At 43.7% G+C, this 25041-nt stretch overlaps 1 long non-coding RNA gene across 1 annotated transcript in view; it reads right to left on the minus strand.

Annotated features, from left to right (window-relative positions):
* Window positions 1-5722: 5722 nt before the first annotated feature.
* Window positions 5723-25041, minus strand: part of LOC143986609 (uncharacterized) — a 97226-nt gene continuing 77907 nt past the window's right edge. The window contains exons 3-4 of the long non-coding RNA XR_013276551.1: window positions 6530-6633; window positions 5723-6334 (exon numbers count right to left, since the gene is read on the minus strand). This is a non-coding gene — a long non-coding RNA (uncharacterized LOC143986609). The remainder of the gene's footprint in view (window positions 6335-6529; window positions 6634-25041) is intronic.

A 25041-nucleotide genomic window follows, 5' to 3' on the forward strand; every position in this document is an offset into this window, starting at 1 on the left:
ATAAAAATATATAAAAAAAAAAATAAAAAATAAAAGAAAGCTTTAATTGAAACCTTATGCAGATCTTCACAGATGAACATCAGGTCAGAAAATCAAAGTATCTCAGACTCAAGCAATTACGTGTGCTCAGAAGAGCACACTGAAAAGAGGGTGGGGATAGCTATACAGAGCATCCCCTAGCTACAGAGTGAGGAAGGAACAAAATGATTTAAAGACAAACAAAGCATGTGATTTATAATAATCCCCATAAAAGATGCTACATTATGGGTTGTGCTGAGGGCAGCCCTTAACCTGTGGAAGGTACATCCTTCAGGGCCTCAAACAGCAGTATTCTTAGCCCTTGTACACACGGTCAGACATTCCGACAACAAAATCCATAGGATTTTGTCCAACGGATTTTGTCCAAAACTTGTGTTGCATACACACGGTCGGACAAAGTTGTCGGAAAATCCGATCGTTCAGAACGTGGTGACATTATTTCGTTACAACGGGACTACGTTCAGGCTAGTAGCCAATAGCTTTGGTCTAGGAATTTGATCTGAGCATGCGTGGCACTTTGTCCGATCGGAATTCTCTACAAATGATAGGACAAAGTCCCATCGGACCATGTTGTCGGAAAATTTTATAGCCCAGCTCTAAAATTTGTCGGTCGGATATTCAGATGGAAACAGTCTGATGAAGCCAACACAAGGTCGGATTATCCGATAACACAGTCCGATCGGACATTTTCCTTCGGAAAGTCTGACCGTGTGTACAAGGGCTTAGAAGTTAAGTGTTAAAACTCAACTCTAACTTCTGGGCCTAACCCCCCACCCCAGTTCTTTGCCCCTTCCAGTTAAAAAAAAGTTTAAAATACTATCCCCCCCCTATATGTGTCCATCGCTGGTCATCGGTCCTCTTCCAGGTTGAAATATGCCCACTATCATTCGATGATTTCCTGTTCTATGCAGCACTGAGAACAAGAGAAAAGGAAGGACCGTGCATCACATTACTGGGGAAAAATACACATGGAATTAAGATGCTGCAAATATTTGCATATTTACCAAGAGGTTCTAGAAGGAGGGGTATGGGTGGAGGGGGGTTGGGGAAGTCTTACTTTATCAGCCATTTTGTAACTTGTAAAAAATGGACAACTCCTTTAAAAAACAATTGATGAAAAATCCCCCATCTTTCTTCACACAGTTCTTCACCTTCCTCATTCTTTTCAATGGCTGGTTTGTACTCGTAGTGGCCCCCAGCCATCTAGAGGAGTATGGATCAGCTATAGCAAAGAATGGGGGCCGTGGCATTCATGCACACGTAGCACCGGATCAACCTGGGAGGTTTCTCTTACAAGTACTGTGTATCGCCAGACCGGCCATACAGTGGGGAACTCAGGGGTGGGGATGAAGGTAAATAGTGCATGCTACATTAAAAGAAAGTTGTCCTTTAAGAAAAATAATTAGTTACTATTGTACATTAAAGTGATATTAAAGGTTCAACTTTAAAAAAAAAACATGTCATATTTGTCCTGCATTAAGCAGTGATTTTGCACTTGTGCAGGAGTCCAAAGTTTGACACATGTGGTATCACCATACTCAAGAGGAGTAACAGCATGTGTTTTGGGGTGTAGTTCTAAGTATTTCCATGTTGCGTGTGAACAATATAAAACTGATAATTTTGTATAAAACAAATACATTTCTTTCCACATTTTTTAAAACTTGTGTAAAATAAAAAGGAAGTCTTCTAAAGACTCGCCATGCCTCTGAAAAATACCTTTGGGTGTTTACGCTCTGAAATGTGGTAATTTTGTGGGTGTTTCTACTGTCCTGGCACTCCATGGCATCCAAAAATCAGGAAGATAGATGCATAATTTATGCCCCTCAAAACCCTCTAGGTGCTTTCAGATGTTGCCTATAGCACTACCTTGAGCGTATTTCATAAAGTTAAAAACCTTAATAACCAAATTTGTATGGAAAAATAAAAAACCTAGAGTATCTTTTTCAATAATAAAACAAGTTAAAAAACAGGGTGGGCTTGCGGTCCCAGATGTCCAAAAATATTATAATGCGGTTGTACTGTCGAGAATTGTCGAATGGGCAAAGAAAATTAGCACTGAAAAGAGGTGGGTAAATTTAGAATATGCGTGTTGTGAGGCGCAGCTAGGGAAGATAATATGGAACCCCCCACATAAGAGGACACTAGTTTTATATGGTAATGCACTAACACAAAATGCACTTAAAATTTGGGATAGGGTATATAAACAATTGAAGGGGCAATACAATTCGCCTTTAATAGCACTAAAAGAAAATTAATATTTTCCACCAGGGTGTAAGGAAATAGGAGGTAATTGGGTGAAAGACGAGGCACAGTTAAGAGATATAATCACAAAAGGGAAAATAGTTTCTTATCAGGAAATACGGCACAAGACAGATTTGATGGTGACTGATGAATGGAGATATTCCCAGTTGTCCCATTTCGTTTAAAAAGTTACCTCAACCAATTAGATCAGGGGGAAAGCTGACTCCATTGGAACAGCTATGTACAATGGATAACACCAAAGGGATTATATCGAGGTTATACAAAGTGCTGTTAATAGCGGATGAGCTGGAGATCCCTCCATTTATTAAAAAATGGGAAAGGGAATTGGGAACACAGAAAGATAAAATAATGATAGGTAAAATATAGTAGTAGTTCGGCATCAGATGTTAAAACCGCGGAGATGAACTACAAATGTTTAACTAGACGGTACGCCACCCCCGATAAGATTAGCAAATTTCAACCTGGAGGAACGGCGGAGTGTTGGCGTGGGTGTAAAGAGGTGGGAACAATGGCCCACCTATGGTGGGGTTGCCCAAAAATCAAAGAATATTGGAAAAAGATTTTATATTTTATATTATATTATATTAAAGAAGAATTGCGGGTAAGATTAGTGATCAAAGTTTACGTTTTTTTGTTTTTGACCTCATTTGTTAAATTATGAAATAAATTAAGAGATTTTAAAAAATCAAAAAAGGAAAAGAAAATGGGAGAAAAATAAATAACCACAATGATGTGAAAAGGAAAAGGGACGAAAATGAGCGGTAAAGCTGATTCGGGTCTCTCTAAGGAATTCACAGAAGTGGAAAAAAAAAAAAAGCCTTAAGGTGCTCCTTGGATTTTGGGCTCCTCTATTTGGTTAGGTTGTGAAAAAGTCTTACATATATGGTATCTCCATACGCAGGAGGGGGAGTAAAATATGTTTTGGAGTGTAATTCTAAGTATGTCCATACTAATAAAATAACTTATTATTTGATCACTTTGTGTAAAAATATACATTTTCATTTTCTTTTCACATTTTCCCAAATTTTCAAAAAACTCCTTATGCCTCTTAGAAAATACCTTGGGGTGTGTTTTTTTTTTTTCTTGTTTCCACTGTCCTGGTGTTCCATTTGAAATGTGATAGGTAGTGTGGCAAAAACATATAAGTATATGAGTGGGACTTTATATATGCCACCGGGAGTCAAAAAAGATAAATACTATTAAAAAAAAAAAATTCTTACAAAATATTCATGCGTAAAAATGCTCTTGTGCAAATACCATAATTGTTAAAACCATTAGCAACCTATCATATATGGCAATCACAATGGTATAAGTCTGGTTACCATTTCACGGCCCACCCTGCTTCATCAGGATTATGTATGTTATGTTTAGAAGGTTATTCAGTCACTAATATAATAACTTGTACCCTGTCACAATATGAAGACCAACCTGTACAATCCAGGTGGCGCACAAATGAATGCTGGCCAGTGGGAAATCCCTGGGAGCCCAATCCCCAGATGAAGTCTAAAATAAACTAGGGAAAAATCCAGGGAAGATCCCCAAAATAATAAAATCCATCAATGCATCCCAAAATAATGCATGGCCTCTCTCTACATGAAAATGAAAGCTTCAGTCAATGCTTCAGCAACATTCATGCTTCAGAGAACTGCCTTATCAGCAGGATGTGTGCTTGGCTTTAACCCATGTTTTCCTTATTTCTAGGAGTCATTGACCTTCCATAGGGCAGAATCAAAATCGAATTAAAAAAAGAAGACTAAACGCTGCATTGTTTTGGTGAAAGGGCCTTTTATGTAGAGAACGACCATGCACTTTATAGCACTTTAGCATTTATAAATGTAAGAACAAAAATGTTATCTTGCTGCATTCAAATTTTTTATTTTTTTTCCCATCATCTTCACCTGGTGACTATGTCATTAATGCCGCGTACACACGGGCGGACTGTATGGCGTACTTAGTTCGTCATGCAATCCGACCGACAGTCCGTCCTACTTTCGACTGAACGGACTTGACCACACACGGATGCACAAACAGTCCGTCGAAAGCTTGCGCGATGACGTGTACAGCACGTACGACTGGACTAGAAATAGGAAGTCCAATACACAGCAAAGCACCCTTCCGCCGTGTAAATCCTTTCTGGGCATGCGCCATTCTTAGTCCGTCGAACTAGCATACTGATGAGCGGATTGTCCGCTGAAACCAAAGTACGACGGACAGAATTTCGAAAAATCCGAAATACTTAGTACGCCAGACTGCACGCTGAAAAAGTCCGCTGAAGCCCACACACGAGCGGACTGTCCGCTGAAATGTGTTTCGACTGACTAAGTACGCCATACAGTCCGCCCGTGTGTACGCGACATAACACACTTCCTATCTTAGCATTGTTATACTAAGCTGAATTACATTAATTTGAATTACAGAAAGCTTTCCCCATCCTCATTTTCATAACTTAGGGGAAAGTGTTCCGAAGTTCAGAGAGAGGACATATCTGGATTTTTGGAAGGATTGAATTTTTTTTTACATAAGCAAAAAAAAATGTATTAGTATATTTATCAGGGAGCACATAGAGAAGTTCATTGTCAGGGTGTCTGTGTACTAAAAGTTGCTTAGTTCACTCTTAAACTCCTTAGTTTCTGTCATGAAATGTTTTTTTCTTTTCAAATACAGTAAAAACCCGATGGCCCAGAAGGATGCAGATAAGAGTTCCAACCATACTCTTAACTTACCTGATCTGCATTGTTGTCTTTGGGTCCAAGAACTGAACATCTACCAGGAGGACCTGTTTTGTTACTTCATAAAGGCTAAACATTTAACACATTTGTATGACAGGTTCTCTGATACACTGGAAGATTGATGACTAAACAGACCTGCAAATTTCCAAATATCTTCTGGTCTGCTGACCCTGGGACCCAGTTTTATATTGAAACGTAGCAGCAAATGGGGGATAAAAGACTGCAGACCTCTGTGAAAGCTCCTATCAATGCTTCAGCAACGTCCATGCTTCAGAGAACTGCCTTATCAGCAGGATGTACGCTGGGCTTCAATCCATGTTTTCCTTATTTTTCAAAGAGTCATTGACCTTCCATAGGGCAGAATCAAAATACGATGAACAAAAAGACGACTAGACACTGCACTATTTTGGTGAAACTTCTTTCAGCGTGCGCAGAAAGGCTAGATCAATGTTTTGTTATCCAGTTGCTTAGTTTGTGGTTTATGGGGTCATTTTTTTCCAAGCTGGTTTTAATTCCCAACATGGTTTCACAGACCTGCTTGTTGACACTGTGACTTTTTGCGGTACACTGTGAGGACAGAACAGATTATGAAGACGTTCCTTTTGGCTACTTGAACTTGGGTGATGAGCCTCAAACTTTTCTTTTAAAGGAGTTTTTTACGTTGAAGTGAAATTAAGTTTCCAGTTTCTGTTTCAACCATTTTTATTAGTTTTACAAAATAAAGTAATACATCCATTTTTACATTGTTTAGGCTATCAAGGATGGTAAAGGCATACAGTAGAATCAAAATCAAGGGATATCGGTTTAGTCAATTTGATGGTACTCCCAACCGCTGAGCTATCTGGGAACAGTCCACATTTTCAATAACCACCAGTGTTGACTCAAAAGATAGAAAAAACATGCATATAATTATATAAGTGAGGGACTAACCCAGGGGTAATAAACCCAGATTAATACCATCAGAAATATTATTAACAATGTAAATTTTAAGATATAACAGGTTTCATACTATGATAAACATCCAGAAGTCAAGATATAGGACCCGTTAATTATTATTGAGAACAATTTAGAAAGAAAGTATCAAATGAGCAAAAGCAGGAAAATAAAAGGAGAGATGGGGAAGAAAGTGAACAAGAAACGTCTGTCCAGAGATCCAGGAGTCCAACGCCGTCTCGACAAGGAGCAGTTACCAGTTTCAATGCACATGCAGATTTAGATATTCAGCGTAGTAGAGGTGTTCTTCAAAAGGCAAGTGTGCTGTACATGGCCGGGGGCACTCTCTGACTCAAAGGGCCCTTTTAGATCTGTGTGAGATTTTACATGTACTTACTTGAGTATTAATGTACTTCTAACAAATGTTCATGTATATTTACTGTAAGCATGTATTGAAACCCAATTCCAGGAAACTTGAAAATTCTCCTTTCAGGGGGCTGTGCCTGCATTGCAAGGTTCAATTGCTTGCTTAGTTCTAGGGGACATAGAAAGGAAGATTTACTTACCTGAACCTCTGCTCCTTTCTGCTGCTTGGCCAATCCCCACAAGTGTCTTCTCCCGCATGCTCCAGCAGTATATGGTTTTGTTATCAAGACTAATTCATTGGACCCTGCGTTGAAAAAGATGACGTCAACGGACAGTCCACCACCAGAACATAAATTACCACTTCCAGGGGAGCAGAGAATCAGGCAAGTAAGGCTCGGTTCACACTGCTGCGACTTGGGATTTGACTTGTGAGACCCAAAGTCACATAACATGTGAAATCCCATAATAGTCAATGAGAGCTGTCTTAATTAGCACTACTGAAGTCGCTCTGACTTTAAAAAGGGTTCCTCTTCTACTTCAAGGTGACTTCTATCCAGTGGCGGAATTATCAGGGTCGCAACAGTCGCAAGTGCGACTGGGCCCTGTAATTCTCTGCCACTTCAGGGGGCCCACCGGCAGCCCGCCCGCCCGCCGCCCGAGGGGCCCACCTGACTGTCCGGCCGGGGGTGTGTGGTGACGGACCCGGTGTGATTCACTGGTGCTGCGGTTCATGCCGTGGGGAGGGGGGAGCTTCCTTTCACCCACTACAGTGAAGAGAGCAGCGTGAGAGAAGTGCTTTGTGGGCTCCGCCCCCGCCTATCCAGAGCAACTGTAAGGGAGGCGGGGCGGACACAGAAAAAACTTCAGCCAATTCAGTGAAGGCGGGGGAGGAGCTCTCTGAAGCAAGGCATTCCTGGAGGAGACACGCTTTGTGGAGGAACTTTGCATCTGCAGGATTCTGAGGAGGGGGAATTGATCGATCATCGATTGATTGGCGGTAAGTCACCACCCCCCTCCAGATTGTGCCCCCCTCCAGTGCCACCACACACCCTCCAGTGCCACCAGCCCCCCTCCAGACTGTGCCACCCCCCCTCCAGTGCCACCACCTGCCCTCCAGTGCCACCAGCCCACTAGCTACTGTATTTGTATGTGTGTGCGTGAGCATGCTTGTGTGTGTGTGTGTGTGTGTGTGTGTGTGTGTGCGTGCGTGCGCATGCTTGTATGTGCATGTGTGTGTCTGAGCATGCTTGTATGTGCATGTGTGTATGTGTGAGCATGCTTGTATGTGCGTGTGTGTGAGCATGCTTGTATGTGCGTGTGTGTGAGCATGCTTGTATGTGCGTGTGTGTGAGCATGCTTGTATGTGCGTGTGTGTGAACATGCTTGTATGTGCGTGTGTGTGAACATGCTTGTATGTGCGTGTGTGTGAACATGCTTGTATGTGCGTGTGTGTGAACATGCTTGTATGTGCGTGTGTGTGAACATGCTTGTATGTGCGTGTGTGTGAATATGCTTGTATGTGCTTGTGTGTGAGCATGCTTGTATGTGCGTGTGTGTGTGTGTGAGCATGCTTGTGTGTGTGTGTGCATGCTTGTATGTGCATGTGTGTGAGCATGCTTGTATGTGCGTGTGTGTGTGTGTGTGAGCATGCTTGTGTGTGTGTGTGCATGCTTGTATGTGCGTGTGTGTATGTGTGAGCATGCTTGTATGTGCATGTGTGTGAGCATGCTTGTATGTGCTTGTGTGTGAGCATGCTTGTATGTGCGTGTGTGTGTGCAAGCTTGTATGTGCGTGTGTGTGAGCATGCTTGTATGTGCATGTGTGTGAGCATGCTTGTATGTGCGTGTGTGTGTGTGTGAGCATGCTTGTGTGTGTGTGTGCATGCTTGTATGTGCGTGTGTGTATGTGTGAGCATGCTTGTATGTGCATGTGTGTGAGCATGCTTGTATGTGCTTGTGTGTGAGCATGCTTGTATGTGCGTGTGTGTGTGCATGCTTGTATGTGCGTGTGTGTGTGTGTGTGCATGCTTGTATGTGCATGTGTGTGTCTGAGCATGCTTGTATGTGTGTGAGCATGCTTGTATGTGCATGTGTGTGAGCATGCTTGTATGTGCGTGTGTGTGAACATGCTTGTATGTGCGTGTGTGTGAACATGCTTGTATGTGCGTGTGTGTGTGAACATGCTTGTATGTGCGTGTGTGTGTGAACATGCTTGTATGTGCGTGTGTGTGTGAACATGCTTGTATGTGCGTGTGTGTGAACATGCTTGTATGTGCGTGTGTGTGTGAACATGCTTGTATGTGCGTATGTGTGTGAACATGCTTGTATGTGTGTGTGTGTGAGCATGCTTGTATGTGAGTGTGCATGTGCATGCTTGTATGTGAGTGTGCATGTATGTGAGTGTGCATGTATGCATGTGTTTATCAGTGGCGGTGCATCCAAAAGGGTGCACAGGTTCCACCCCCTCTATGACCAATGGATAGATTCATGCATAGCATGAATCTATCCATGGCCACCGCTGTCACCCCCATGTGTGTGTCTGAGCATGCTTGTATGTGCATGTGTGTATGTGTGAGCATGCTTGTATGTGCATGTGTGTGAGCATGCTTGTATGTGCGTGTGTGTGAGCATGCTTGTATGTGCGTGTGTGTGAGCATGCTTGTATGTGCGTGTGTGTGAGCATGCTTGTATGTGCGTGTGTGTGAGCATGCTTGTATGTGCGTGTGTGTGAACATGCTTGTATGTGCGTGTGTGTGTGAATATGCTTGTATGTGCATGTGTGTGAATATGCTTGTATGTGCATGTGTGTGAGCATGCTTGTATGTGCGTGTGTGTGTGAGCATGCTTGTGTGTGTCTGAGCATGCTTGTATGTGCATGTGTGTGTGTCTGAGCATGCTTGTATGTGCATGTGTGTGAGCATGCTTGTATGTGCATGTGTGTGAGCATGCTTGTATGTGCGTGTGTCTGAGCATGCTTGTATGTGCGTGTGTGTGAGCATGCTTGTATGTGCGTGTGTGTGAGCATGCTTGTATGTGCGTGTGTGTGAGCATGCTTGTATGTGCGTGTGTGTGAGCATGCTTGTATGTGCGTGTGTGTGAGCATGCTTGTATGTGTGTGTGTGAGCATGCTTGTATGTGTGTGTGTGTGTGTGTGAGCATGCTTGTATGTGCGTGTGTGTGAGCATGTATGTGAGTGTGCATGTATGTGAGTGTGCATGTATGCATGTGTTTATCAGTGGCGGTGCACAGGTTCCACCCCCTCTATGACCAATGGATAGATTCATGCATAGCATGAATCTATCCATGGCCACCGCTGTCACCCCCATATTTAGGTGTCTGGCCCCTTTTCGGGTGCTGGGCGCCTGAATTAGAGCGGCGGGGGGGGGGGGTGTTTTTGCAGCACCTGATTAGAGCCATGGGCTCTAATAGGCTTCAAAATAGATGAACTGCGAGCGCCATGCTTGATGCTCACAGTCCACCCAGGTGTGTTAGAAAAGTGAATTAATATTCACTTTCCTAACACTGAACCGCCTCTCCACCAATCAGGTGTGCGGGTCTGTTACCCATCACCCGATTGGCTGAAACGATAGACACAGCTATTGGACGCCCATCAGGAGGAGAGGACGGGAGATGAGGATGGCAGGAGATGCATGGAGGACCCCGCTCATGGCCGTTACCCGCTGCCCCACCAAGACAGGGTAAGTGGCGGGCAGACAGCGAGCGGGCGGTGGGGATTCACAGTGGCAGCATTTGATGGGCACACCAACAGCATTTGATGGGCACAGTGGCGGCATTTGATGGGCACAGCGGCAGAGTTTCATGGGCACAGTAGTGACATTTGATGGGCACAGTAGTGACATTTGATGGGCACAGTGGCTGTAATTGATGTTTTTTAAATCGGTTCCTTTATATGCAGCCACCCACTTGGGACTGGGCCCTGGTGTTCCACCATCGGGCTCAGAGAAAAGAGCCCTATCCGGAGGTCGGGGGGGGGGGGGGGGGCCCGCCATGGTTTCCTGCATCGGGGCCCTGAAGGTTCTAGTTACGCCACTGCTTCTATCCTTTTTATGGCCTCCAAGTCGGATCCTCCAAGTCGGATCCTCATCTATATTCATGTGATTTGGATCCAACATTGCAGGAAGATTACCCAGGCATTCCTTGCAGTTTAGCCCCTCGCTCACTTCAAAGTCGCATCAAAGTAGTGCTCAAGTCGCCAGGAAGCCACCTGCCAAAAGTCGTGCGATCTTCAGTTTTCAGTAGTGTGAACTAAGTCTAAAAGTGCTTTTACTCTGCCCCAGTAATAAATGAGCAGTTAACCCTTGCAGAGCAGGCACAGCCCCACTTCAAGGGAGAATTTTCAAATTTCCCAGAACTGGGCTTTAAGAGTATTTTTTGTTCATAGTGAAAGGGGTATTTTATTTAGACTCAGCACTAAATTAGCACAAAAATGCATAACCAAAAAATTTTTTATTTTTGTGTGTTCGAATTTAATTCAATGGTGCTACTTAAAGCCCAACTCCGGCCTAAAAAAATGGGTTTTCCAATGTAGTAGATCGGTGCACTGCTTGTTTTGTCCAGGGGGGAGGAGAAGGTTGTATACTTAGCCGACCCTCCGCTCCAGCAACATAAGGAACAGTTCACCATACAAAACTGCTAGATTGCAGGAGAGCAGCAGCCACAGGGACAGGTCTTGTGTGGGGAGGATCGGAGGATTAGGTAAGTATATCTCTGTTCTCTAATCCCCTAGACAAAAACCACGCAGTTGACCTGTGCAGACACAAACCCACTGCATGGGAAAAGCTATTTTTTCTTCAATTCATTTTTTAGACTTAAACATTTTTATTTTTTTACATTTTTTTTAAAGAATTTTATACTGCCCTGTTGCGGACCTTTGATGAAACATCATGGGTCTAAACAGACCCCTGGCATCTCACATTTGAGACAGAGAAAAGGACTAAGGATATAGATTCCCCAGTACTTTTCTCTGCAGCCTCAGCTGCACTGGACAGTGAATGAATGGGGAGTAATCTGTGCGGAGCGGATTTCTGTTCATTCACAAACTGAAGCAAAGTAAACACAGTTTACTATGCTTCTGTGATGAATGGACACTGCAGCTGCTGGTGGGAGAGGAGGGCAGCCAGTGCCCCTGTGCCTTTAACCACTATAGCCCCGGAAGAATTTACCCCCTTCCTGATCAGAGCACTTTTTGTGATTCGGCACTGCGTCGTTTTAACGGTCGTGCGATGTTGCACCCAAACAAAATGTACATCCTTTTTTCCCCCACAAATAGAGCTTTCTTTTGGTGGTATTTGATCGCCTCTGAGGTTTTTATTTTTTTGTGCTATAAACAAAAAATAGTGACAATTTTGAAAAAAAACACAATATTTTGTACTTTTTGCTATAATAAATATCCCCATTTAAAAAAAAAAAAAAGTGAATTTTTTCTCAGTTTAGGCCGATATGTATTCTTCTACATATTTTTGGTAAAAAAAACAAAATGCAATAAGCGTACATTGATTGGTTTGTGCAAAAGTTATAGCGTCTACAAAATAGGGGATAGATTTATAGCATTTTTATTATTATTTTGTTTTACTAGTAATGGCGGCGATCTGCAATTTTTATTGTGACTGCGACATTATGGCGGACATATTGGACAATTTTGACACATTTTTGGGACCACTGCCATTAATACAGCAATCAATGCTATAAAAATGCATTGATTAGTATAAAAATGTCACTGGCAGTGAAGAGGTTAACACTAGGGGGAAATCGAGGGGTTAACTGTGTTCCCTGGGAGGTGATGCTAACTGAAGGGGGATGGGACTGACTAGAGGAAGTGACTGATCGTGGTTTCCTAGCTAATAGGAACACACGATCTGTCACTCCTGTCAGAACAGAACAGGGAATTGTTTACGCAAACTCGTCCCTGTTCTGTGTCTTCTGCTCATGATCGCTCGTGGCTGGCGGCAGTGCTGGGACAAGGCCATTTGGTGACCAGGGCGAAGATGGCAAACTGTGCCCCCCCCCCCCCCCGTTTTTAATAAAGAATCAATGTTGTTTCAAAACAAGAATATATTTAAAACAATACAAGTTAAATTACGTTTAATGCAATAGAAACAGAGTTTCAGGCGTTTTTTCTGCTAAGGGGACAGGACAACTTTACTGCATAAAAGGGACGATGGATGGAGCCATGTACCGTCAAATCTTGGGTGAGAACCTCCTTCCCTCAGCCAGGACATTGAAAATGGGTCGTGGATAGGTATTCCAGCATGGCCATAACCCAATACATAGGCCAAGGCAATAAAGGAGTGGCTCAAGAAGAAGCACATCAAGGTCCTGGAGTGGCCTAGCCAGTCTCCAGACCTTAATCCTATAGAAAACATTTGGAGAGAGCTGAAGATTCGAGTTACCAAACGTCAGCCTCAAAACCTTAAGGAATTGGAGAGGATCTGCAAAGAGGAGTGGGACAAAATACCTACTGAGATGTGTGCAAACCTGGTGGCCAACTACAAGAAACACCTGACCTCTGTGATTGCCAACAAGGGATTTGCCACCAAGTACTAAGCTATGTTTTGCGAAGGGGTCAAATACAGTATTTTACTCATTAAAATGCGAATCAATTTATGACTTTTTTTAAATGCGTTTTTCCGGATATTTTTTGTTATTCTTTCTCTCACTGTTAAAATAAACCTACCATTAAAATTATAGACTGATCATTTCTTTGTCAGTGGGCAAACATACAAAATCAACAGGGGATCAAATTCTTTTTCCCCTCACTATATTTGCAATTGTGTGCAAACTAAACCCCTGTTTTTAAAGCAAATTGTTATGTCCTGTACACACGGTCGGATTTTCCGACTGAACAGGTCCGATCGGATTATGTTGTCGGAAAATCCAATTGTGTTTGGGCTCTATCGGACTTTTTCCGTCGGAAATCCCGATGGAAAAATTTTGAGAGCTGGATCTAAAATTTTCCGATAACAAAATCTGATCTGACTTTTTCCGATCGTTTGTAGAGAATTCCGACGGACAATGTGCCACGCATGCTCGGTTTAAATTACGAGACCAAAGCTATTGGCTACTAGCCTCTATGTAGTCTCGTCATACACAACGAACATCACAACGTTCCAAACGATCTAATTTTCCGACAACTTTGTCCGACCGTGTCTATGCAAGACAAGTTTGGCACAAAATCCGTCTGAAAAAATCCAACGGATTTTGTGGTCGGAATGTCCGATCGTGTGTACAGGGCATAATACAGGTTCATTCGGTTGGTTGCAGGCTGGCTGACAAGTTGAACTGGGAATTTTCTTTGGTTTTGTTAGATTATATTGCAGCATGTGTCTGTGTTCTGTATAGTACCCCACTCTTATCCCCAAGGGTCTCCAGTGTAAAAAATTCAGGAAAGAAAAGTTTGCTGAAAGATACCAATCAGATACAGCTGCCACACACAATCACACTAAACTCCGACGGATTCGAACGTGATGACGTACGACTGGATTCGAATAAGGAAGTTCATAGCCAGTAGCCAATAGCTGCCCTAGCTTCGGTTTTAGTCCGTCGGAATAGCATACACACGAGCAAATTTTTCGAAGGGACCAGGTCCGGCGGAGTTCCTTCGGAAAAATTTGACGCATGTTTCATATTCTAAAGTCCTTCAGACTTTGGCGAGTCAAAAGTCCGTTGCAGCCCACACACGATCGAATAGTCTGACGGAATCAGTCCGTCGGACTTTGGATGTTGAAAAGTCCGCTCGTGTGTACGGGGCTTTAGAAAAATGAAAACACTTGATGTGTTGTTATGGCCAAGACCTCCATTTTCTATGTTTTCACAGAAGCAAAACTCAAACCAAAACTGTTACCCACAGCAATAACACAGCAGACATACTGTAGTAATTATAGCTGTGTTTTCACCATAGTAAACAACAGCAGACTTTTTGGTACGATTGGAGAGCTATTCTCGCAGCTCGCCCTTGTTCTCTTCCCGATCCTGACGTTGTAAACAGATCCACATAAAGTCATTTCATTATAGTGTTAGCTTCCAGTAACGGGACTCAGTGTATTTACAGCAAGATACAAACAAACCTTCTCTGTGGGAGCCAACACAACCTTCTCTGTATAATGTCACCCACCATTCCTGTAAATGAAAACAGTACTAATTTACCAGTCCTTTTATGCATATTACTTCCTACTATGTTTATAGCAAAAGAAGCACCAGGTCAATGGAAAATGTTCCAAAATAATGATGTTTCGCAACTAACACTGATGAGGGATGACAAGTCTGATACATGACATAAATGGCTCTATATTCTGTTTTCCTGACGCCAACACGGCAGCATACCAATGATAGAGCTCCTCCTCTTGAGTAGTTAGCCACTCTCCCCATTCTTTTTTTCCCTCATACCTCCACGCACCAGTGAAGAATAAGCCATATTCAGGGGCGAACTGACCACTGGGCCACTCGGGCACCGCCCGAGGGCCCCATACCACTAGGGGGCCCCATCAGGGTTGCCAGCCTCAGTAAAAACAGGGACAGTATGTAAAAAATTGTCGTTTTTTTTTTACATCTGTCTCTGAAATGTCCCTTACCGACATCCTTTTGGTCTAAAAATCCCGAGATTATAGCTGCCCCACCTCTCCAGTACCTTCTCAGCCAATAGAAACATGTCTGTGTTTACTGTGTGATTATATACTGTGTGTGTGTGTTTGTGTCTACTGTGTGACCTCATAATCTCTGATTGCCTGGGAGCCCCATAATCTCCTATTGCCTGGGGGCCCCATGAGTTGTCAGTCCACCCCTGGCCGTATTATGTTCTCACCTCTGCCGCAGTGCAGTGTCTGTCTGGGTTCAGCCTCTCCCAGAATGCAGTCCCAGTGCTCGGGCTGCAAAATGCACTAAATAGCTTGGGAGCCCCCATCTATGGGTCTTGATGGGGCCCTGCAGTTTTTCCTCACTTGGAAAAAAATCTGCCATCATGTAAGTGCCTGCGGATTGAGGTTTGGGGAGGGGGCAGCTACTTTGTTCCTTCTCTCTTTTAGGTCCCTTCTACCATACAGGGCTGCCTTTCCCTTTTTCTTCTCTGTCTCCCCATATGTGTTCTCCCTTTTATTTCTGATTTGTTATGAATGCACAATTTTTCCTACCTCTTTCATGTCTAAAGCACTTCTCTCTCTAGCACTATTTGCCTTTCTGGCTATCCTCATTTCAGCTGGCTGTCCTATTTGTCCTCAAATCATGAGTCAGTCACCGCTTTTGCAAAAAGACCCTTTAAATTCAAAGGTAGGGGACCACCATATTGGTAAGTTTTCAGGAAAAGATTGTCTCTTTATGCGGATTGCTTTGGTTCTCTTCAACCCCTGCATGTTTAAGCTCTCAAAGGTCAAGAGCCAGGGAAGGAGGACGTTCTTCAGAGGAGAGTAGCCTTAGATTCCACTTCCACTCAAGGGAAAAGTTCCAAGGAAGAGGTCTTATCTCCTCTTCCCCAAAGCAACGCCAGTGCCCTAGTAAAAGTCCTGCAGGGCCTGTGGCTCAGTGCCTTTGTTCAATAGGCTGGTGAGTAAAGAATTCCTGGAGGAGTTCACAGTTAATAGGTAATGCCCAAATGTCATTATTATTAAAGAAGGGTGGGGCAAGATTCTATTTTGAATTCACTTCAATTATCCCAGGCAGTTAGCCCCCTCCGTGCTGCCAATCAAGCCACTAGAATAGCAACCTGACACCTTGGTAGGTGGAGCTCAATCTCTGAGTTCTACTACCCTGTTGAGTTGACAACCTGCAGACAATAGTAGCTCCTCTTCATCAGAGGAAGACCCGGAGCTGCTTGGTTTCAGTTTTTCCTTCGTGGAACCATGTATCCAGGCAATCAAGCAGGCTATTATATGGGTAAGATGACAAGGTTATATTTATACTTTCTTCAAGACGGAAATCCCTTTTCTGTGTATGTAAAAGATTAGAACTGAGGAATGGCATGAGACCTCCTTTGGTGGTCTATACAAGTTTTATCCTTGTCAGGAATCGAATATAGCATCACCAAAATCTATGCCTATGTTACCGGCCTCAAAATGTGAATTAAGAGAGCCGATGATTGTAGACGCGATGAGATAAGGTGATCAGCTTGGCGTGGACTGCAAAGAATCACACAAAAAGCATGAGATATGACCACTGACTTTATGGCTGGAAGTAGTTTAATTTTTACATAACAATACATCTTTTACATTTTTATAGCCACATGTTTATAAACATTAACAATATATATAATACCGATTTTAACTAAAGTATTTTAAAACGTAGTTATAACAATGAACATTACTATATTTTAATAACATATATATCCCTGTTATTCAGTGTTATAGATAATTATCTTTATCTCTCTGGTACACTTTAAAAGTGCAATAATCATACTGGCAATGCATTGCTTTAATACAAATATTTTCATGGTAGTACTCTGTTTTAACCACTAGATGGTGCACATTGCATGTCTGTATGATGCAATACATAAGCTTTACATACAATAGGTTTTTTTCTATATTAATAACAGAAAATATGTGCTTTTATAAATCTATGCCATTTTCAATAAATCAGGTTTAAATATACCTATTTAGAAAGGTTTAGTGTTTATCATAGACATTTGTTCTGACTAATGCAGTATTTTCATGTTCTTATGCACTTTTCACTTGTTTCTGACACATGCTGTTCTAAACTTCTAATTACAGCAAAACTATAGCATAAAATCTGCTGAGACTTTTTCTGCATCTGCTCAAGATGTTTAGGAATCTTTCTATCACAGGTTAATACAGATTAGGAACAATTTAGAGTACATACCTGCAAAGAATCACACAAACAGCATGAGATATGACCACTGACTTTATGGCTGGAAGTAGTTTAATTTCCAGTCACATGGTGTGTGGCCTTATATAGACTCTGTTTGTGTACCTTCTCTGCCATCTACTGGTTATTAATAGAATAGAAGGGACATGTTTAGAAATATAAAAAAAAAATGAATATGTACTTTGCTTTGGGGTGTCTGTTTTGTGACCATATAAACCCCAGTCCGTCACACTCTCCCCTCCTTCAGTTAATGGCTCCCGACATTAAACTCAATTGGTATCTGAACACTATTTAGTGATTTAAGTAACCCAAATAGGTACTTGTTGCCACCAAGGAGCTACGTTAACTACCTGGCATGACCTGGGAGTAGCTAGCATTGTAGGAGTTTGTATGGTGTGAATCTGACTTGGTATGTATCTTGGCTGACCTAGTGTGTCATATGTAAAGATCTCTTTAGGCTTAGCTTGTCTGGTAGATCTTCTGACAGGAGTTGAGTCTTCTCCATCAACATCATTTGCCATTTGCATATCTTGGTTCACAGGTAAGTCTTGACTTAATGAGGGTAATTCTGCAGTGTCTAGTCCCACCATATCTGTAGCCCAGATTTGGTCGCCAACTACTGTTCCATCATTTTGTTCTTGTTCAAGATTGGGTGTGGTAGTTGTAGGATAGAACTCTTCAGCAGAAACTCTTAATGGGATTTTCTGTACCTTTTGAGAGTTTGGTTGAGACACAACACAATCATGACTTTCTGTAGTCTCTGGTATATAAGGATAATACCATCTTTCTTCATCTGAACATTCCTCCTCCTGGTCCACATCCATTCTGGTATCCTTTCTGTTACTTGATTGCCTTTGTTTCATCGGTACTCTTGGAATGTGTCCTTCAATTGGTAGGTCATTTACTGGTAGTAAAAGATTTCTGTGCAGTACTCGAATAGTCTTTTTACCACTTTCAGGCTGAATTTTGTACACAGGCCCATCTTTGATTCTTTCTACCACTTTGTGTACTGATTCTTCCCAGTATGAACGAAGTTTACCAGGTCCTCCTCTTTCAGAGAGATTTCGTACTAAGACCCGATCACCCGGTTGAAGAGGTGCTCCTTTTATCTGTTTGTCATAGTACTTCTTCCCTTTAGCAGATGATTTTTTGCTATTCTCGGATGCGATTTTGTAAGCTTCTTGCATTCTAGATGCCCATTTCTGAGTAAATGTTGGTTGACTTTCTGATTCCTTTTTCAAATTTAGGTTGAGCATTAGGTCAATTGGCAAACGAGGAGATCTTCCATACAATAGAAAGAATGGCGAGTATCCTGTGGCTTCATGCCTGGTGCAATTGTATGCATGAACCATATGTGGAAGATGTTCTTTCCAATCTGACTTTTTCTCTTCCTCTAAGGTGCGAAGCATCTGTAACAAAGTACGGTTCAGTCTCTCCACTGGGTTACCCTGTGGATGGTATGGAGTAGTTCTTGAATGAGAAATCCCTGCCAATCGTTGCAATGTCTGAAATAAGTTGTTTTCAAATTCTCTTCCTAGTTTCTCTGGATAGCCAAAACGTGGTATGAAATCTTGAAAGATCTTTTCTGCCGCCGTTTTTCCAGATTTGTTCTTAGTTGGATACGCTTGTGCAAAGCGTGTGAAATGGTCAACTATTACAAGTATATACTCATATCCTCCTTTGCTTTTCTCCAAGTGAAGATAATCAATGGAAACTAACTCCAAAGGTGAACTGGTAGTAATCGAACCCATAGGTGCTCTTTCGGTGATATTTGGACGCTTTCGTTTGATGCAGCTGCACTTCTTCAGCACATATTCATCAATGTCTTTTTGCATAAATGGCCAGTAAAATCGTTCACGTGCTAGGTGGGTTACCTTGTCAGTACCAATGTGACCCATGTCATCATGAAGATTTCTTAAGACCAATGGTTTTAACTTTTCTGGTAGAACTAGCTGTTTTCGGGTTCCAGAGTGTCGGTAGAGGATTCCTTCATCGACTCTGAGTTTATTCCATTCATGTATCAAACGTCTTGTTTTGCTGGTCATACTCTCCTTTTCTTTGTGGTTTGGAATCCAGTCGTTCTCCTTTAGCCAGACCACTTCTCTAATGTTGGTATCGTCTTGTTGTAATGCTCTGATATTCTCCTGAGTTATTGGGCAGATTGTCTGTCCTTTCAGCAATTCTTCGGCCACATCACTTTCTGAGTGAAGAGTCAATGAAGCCACCCATAATGCCTCTTCTTCGTCAACAGCTTTGCTCCCTTGCCACATAGCTGACACAACCTCAGATGGTGCAAGCTCTGTGTACTCACTCAGATTCTTTGTGAGTTCCACCGGAAATCGTGACAGTGTATCTGCGTCTGCATTCTGTTTACCTGGCCTGTACTTGATATCGAAGTGGAAATCAGCCAACTCGCCAACCCAGCGATGACCCACAGCATTCAGTCTGGCAGTACTCAATACATATGTCAATGGGTTGTTGTCTGTGTAAACGGTGAATGTTGGAGCGTAGTACAAGTAATCTCTGAATTTGTCACAGACTGCCCACTTGAGAGCTAAAAACTCAAGTTTACCAGAGTGAAGATGGTAATTGCGCTCTGCTGGAGTCAATGTTCTGGAGCCAAACCCAATAACACGAAGTTTTTCTCCTTGTCGTTGGTATAGTACAGCACCTAGGCCTTCATTGGAAGCATCAGTGTGTAAGACGAAGGGTAAGTCAAAATCAGGGTATGCTAGAATTGGTGGATTGGTTAGCATGTCCACCAGTCTGGATACTACAGCTTGATGTTTGGGTGTCCATTGAATCAGTGTTTTAGATGGCACTTGTGCTTTGTTCCCGTTTTCCTTTATAGATTCCCTCCGATTGTTTTTGGGGATGGATGTAGCAGATTCTTTCTCAGTGTTCTGCAAAAGTTCATACAGTGGTTTAGCAATTCGAGAGAAATCTTGAATGAAGGACCTGTAGTAGCTCAGGAATCCTAACAAAGATCTGACCCCTCCCACTGTTTTTGGTTCTTTCCTTTTCAAATGTAATACCGCTTCAAGATCTTTTGGGTCAATTTTTATGCCTTCTTCTGACACCATTCGTCCAAGGTATCGAATCTGTCGTTTAACCACTTGCTTACTGGGCACTTAAACCCCCCTCAGTCCCAGACCAATTTTCAGCTTTCAGCGCTGATGCACTTTGAGTGACAATTGCGCGGGCATACAACACTGTACCCAAATGAAATTTTTATCATTTTTTTCCCACAAATAGAGCTTTCTTTTGGTGGTATTTAGTTACAGCTCGGAGTTTTATTTTTTGCTAAACAAACAAAAAAAGATGCAAAAAAAAAAAAAAAAAAAATCATGTTTTAATAGTTTGTTATAAAATTTTGCAAACGGGTCATTTTTCTCCTTCATTGAAGTGCGCTGATTAGGCGGCACTGATAGGCTGCATTGGTGGGCACTGATGGGCTGCATTGGTGGGCACTGATGGGCTGCATTGGTGGGCACTGATGGGCTGCACTGGTGGGCACTGATAGGCATAGTTAAGGCGGCACTAATAGGCACAGATAAGGCGGCACCGATGGGCACAGATAAGGCGGCACTGATGGGCAAAGATGGGCACAGATAAGATGGCACGGATGGGTGGCACGGATAAGTGGCACGGATGGGTGGCACGGATGGGCACTGATAGGTACCACAGATAGATGGGACTGATGGGCACTGATAGGTGGCACTGATAGGTGGCTCTGATAGGTGGCACTGCTGGGCACTGATGGGCGGCACTGCTGGGCACTGATGGGCGGCACTGCTGGGCACTGATGGGCGGCACTGGGGTGCAGCACCTTTGAGGCAGATTGGGTGGCACTGTGGGTGGCACTGTGGGGTGGCACTGTGGGTGGCACTGTGGGTGGCACTGTGGGTGGCACTGTGGGTGGCACTGTGGGCACTATGGGCACTGACAGGGGGCACTGACGGGGGGCACTTACTTTTTCTTTTATTTTACTTCAGGATGGCACTGCGGGAGGCAGGTGGGCACAGGCAGGTGGCAGGTGGTCCCTTGTATTGATGGCCGTGATCGGGACTGATGTCCCGATCACGGCCGCCGGTGATCGGCTTTTTTTTTCTCTCCTCGCGCTGTCAGCGCGAGGAGGAATAATAGCCGATTACCGGCTCCGTTCTATCACATGATCAGCTGTCATTGGCTGACAGCTGATCACGTGATAAGGGGTCGGGATCGACCCCTTACACGGATCGGTGATCAGGCGAGTCTCACGGACTCGCCGATCACAGAGCGCGCCGCGCGCGCCCCTCAGGGGGCGCGCAGGCCGCTCGTAACCAGGACGACGTCAATAGACGTAGTCCTGAAAATGTAGGTCCGCGCTAATGCCGTCATTTGGCAATAGCGCGGATCTGAAGTGGTTAAAGAGTTCACACTTCTTCGGTCTTAGTTTGATACCATGCTCACGCATTCGACTAAGCACTTGCCTAATATCATTGACATGCTCCTGAAAAGTTTTGGAGTAGCAAAGTACGTCATCCAAGTATGGAGAACAACATTTGTCTCTGATGCCCTCTAATACATTCTCCATGCATCTCTGAAAAGCTGCTGGGGCATTCGTTAATCCAAATGGAATACGGTTCCACTCCAGGAGTCCCCAGGGGGTGCTGAAAGCCGTCAGATGTCTGGAGTCTTCATGCACAAAGCCTTGATGATACGCACTACCCTGGTCCAGGATTGAGAACCACGTAAATCCTCCTAAGCTATCCAGCAGATCTTGTATTCTGGGTAGTGGATGTCTATCTGGGATAGTCTTTCGGTTTAACTCCCTAAAGTCAACACATAGTCGTAGGCTACTGTCCTTCTTTCGAACACAAACAACTGGTGATGAGTATGCGGAAGAAGATTTTGTTACCCAACCTCGGTCAAGAAGGTTTTGGATATATTCTTTCACTTCTTTGTATAGGGGTTTCGGTATCGAATTGTAGCGTTTCTGGACAGGAGTTTCATCTTTCAGATTTATCCTCAGTTTCAGGTTAGGGATGCATCCTATGTCTCCCTCATCTCGAGCAAAGACATCTGATTCATCATATAACATTTGTCTCGCTATCTCCTGTTCTTCTTCTGAGAGATCTTCCAAATTGACAGGTGGGTGCCACTTAACAGATTTGTTAGTGGGTAGCTGATTTCCAGTGTCCACTTGATTCAACTGGTTTACATGAAACACCCTTTTCTTCTGGTCAATTCCCTTTCCATCGTCTTTGTTTGGAGACAATGGTAGAATCTCAGCTGCTGGAGAAATGGTACCCAATACTGTTCTGGGTGGAAGGTAGATGTCATGTTGAGCACGGTTCAGTATAGGTATCTTCACCAGTTTAGAGAACCCATTTGGCACATCTACCACTGAAGGAAATAGTTCAAGTCCTTCCTCGACTGGATATTCGGGAAGTGGTTCAAATGACATGATTCCTCCTTTCGGCCATGCTCTAATTCTGCATTTGACTTCACAGAGCTCGCCTCCTTTAATCTGGAGTCCCTTCTTCCCCACTTTAACCATACGACTATCGAATATTTCTCCTGGGTCAGTTGCTTGACTGACAGCATTGACAATGTTATTCGCTACACTCTGTCTTACTTTCATAGCTTCACTCAGCAAGATAGTCAGGTTTTGGGTGCTGTTTGGTCGGTCACGGTTTTCTCTGATCAATTCTTCGATAACATTAAACCCAAGAATTGGATTGTCATTACAGCAGTCACTCACCAGCATTGGCACATAAATGGCTGAGTTTCCATGTCCACTACTTTTGAATTCCAGGCAGACTTCAATCCATCCGATGAATGGAATGAGAGAACCATTTGCAGCTGTAATGGATAAGTTGTCATCACAAAGTAAATCTTGTATGTGCCTAATGGAGACGCTGGGTAGAAACTTTTCTAACCATGCCTTCCCGACAATGCTGACCTGAGCTCCTGTATCCATCAACATGTCAACCGGAACACCATTCATCTGACATGACAGTAGGCATTTTCCTCCAATTAATTGTGCTACGTGTTGTTTGGAGAATCCATTCTCTTTTGGGAGTGTTCTAGTTGACCGGTGGGTGAATACCCTGTTTACCTTAGCATGGGACAGATCATTTGAGGTGGTCACTGGTTGTCCCTTTCCCAGTGACCGTCTGTCGTTTCTTTTCTTCAAGCAATCAACCACTCTGTGTCCTGTCCAACCACAGTAGAAACAATGGTAGCAGTTCTGACTCTCTCGTTTAATGCAATCATCACACCTGGGCTTGCAGTGAGTTGTATCTGGAACTTGAACATTGGTTAGTGACTTAGTCATTTGGTTTCCAACAATAGGAGCTTCATCATCTTTTCCAGGTTCTTTGTGAGAGCAGAGACCTGTGTTGTTAGTTCCATTAATGCAGTGTGATTTGCTTTAACATCTCCCTCAACTCTCTGTTGCAAGGTGTCTTTTTCACTATTACCTGGTGTCTGGGATGAATGAACAGTAATAGGTTTATGTTTAGGAGCACTGTTTAAGCGTCTCTGCCTTTCTGTTTCCTCATCAACTGATCTGGTGACCTGCTCTATGATAAAGTCATCCATTACTGTCAAATCAGACACGTAAGGCTTGATATCTCGTCTAACATTAGAATTTTTCTCATTTAGTCCCTGATAGAGTGTATGAAGGAATATGCCTTGCACCAGTTTTTTGTCATAGTTAAGCTCTCGCCTATCATGTTGTGATGTAGACAGAACTTTTTGTTTTAACCCCACTAGCCTGTAAACAAATTGTTGTGCTGTTTCTCTTTCTTGCTGGGCAGCATTGCTAAGGTCCTGAAATAACTCATTACCACTTCGTTCTCTCATATGTGACTTCAAAAACCTTTTCAATTCAGCAACAGTAAGATCATCTTTGTCAGTCAACATATCTTTAAAATTACCAGGTTTGATTATTCTCAACACTGTGCGTATAATTTCAGATTCAGGGAATTTTTCTGTTAGGCCCTCGTCAATTTGTCTGCTCACGCTACTGTAAGGCCGCGTACACACGCGCGGACTGTTTGCCCAACCTTGTTCGTCAAACAGTTTCGTCAAACAGTCCGCTCAAAATTTGCATGAGCGGACTTGCCCACACACGAGCGGACTGTTTCAACGAACTGTTTGCCAAACAGTCCGCTCAACTTTTGAAATGAACGGACTCGCCCACGTAAGGAGGAGGCAAATCCGCCCATTTCGAGCGCGTGTACAGGTAGGCGGGGCCCGCGAAGGAGACGTCGCGGGCTCCGCCGCCTGGAATGGGCTTAAAGGGGAACCCCAACGCCGAAAAAAATCGGCGTGGGGGTTCCCCCAAAGTCCACACCAGACCCTTGTCCGAGCACGCTACCCGGCCGGCCAGGAAAGGGGGGCGAGCAAGCGCGCCCCCCCTCCTGAGCCGTACCAGGCCGCGTGCCCTCAACATGGGGGGGTGCCTTGGGGAAGGGGGGGCGGCGCGGCCCCCCCACCCCAAAGCACCTTGTCCCCATGTTGATGAGGACAAGGGCCTCTTCCCGACAACCCTGGCCGTTGGTTGTCGGGGTCTGCAGGCGGGGGGCTTATCGGAATCCGGGAGCCCCCTTTAAGAAGGGGGCCCCCGGATACCGGCCCCCCACCCTATGTGAATGAGTATGGGGTACAATGTACCCCTACCCATTCACCTGTGAAATAAAGTACAAAAAAAAACACAACACAGGGAAAAAATATTTTATTGCACAGCTCCGGGGGTCTTCCGTCTTCGGGGGTCTTCTCGCCGGACTCCTCCGCTATCTGTGTGTAGCTCTTTTACTAGCGGAGGAGTCCGGCTTTCTTCCTCCCCGCCGCCGGCCTCTTCTCCCGACTTCGGGGGTCTTGTCCCCCTCTTCGGT

Source organism: Lithobates pipiens, unplaced genomic scaffold (assembly GCF_037356315.1).
Source record: "Lithobates pipiens isolate NorthernLeopardFrog02 unplaced genomic scaffold, aLitPip1_a1.2 Scaffold_17, whole genome shotgun sequence".
In the NCBI taxonomy this organism is placed as follows: domain Eukaryota; kingdom Metazoa; phylum Chordata; class Amphibia; order Anura; family Ranidae; genus Lithobates; species Lithobates pipiens.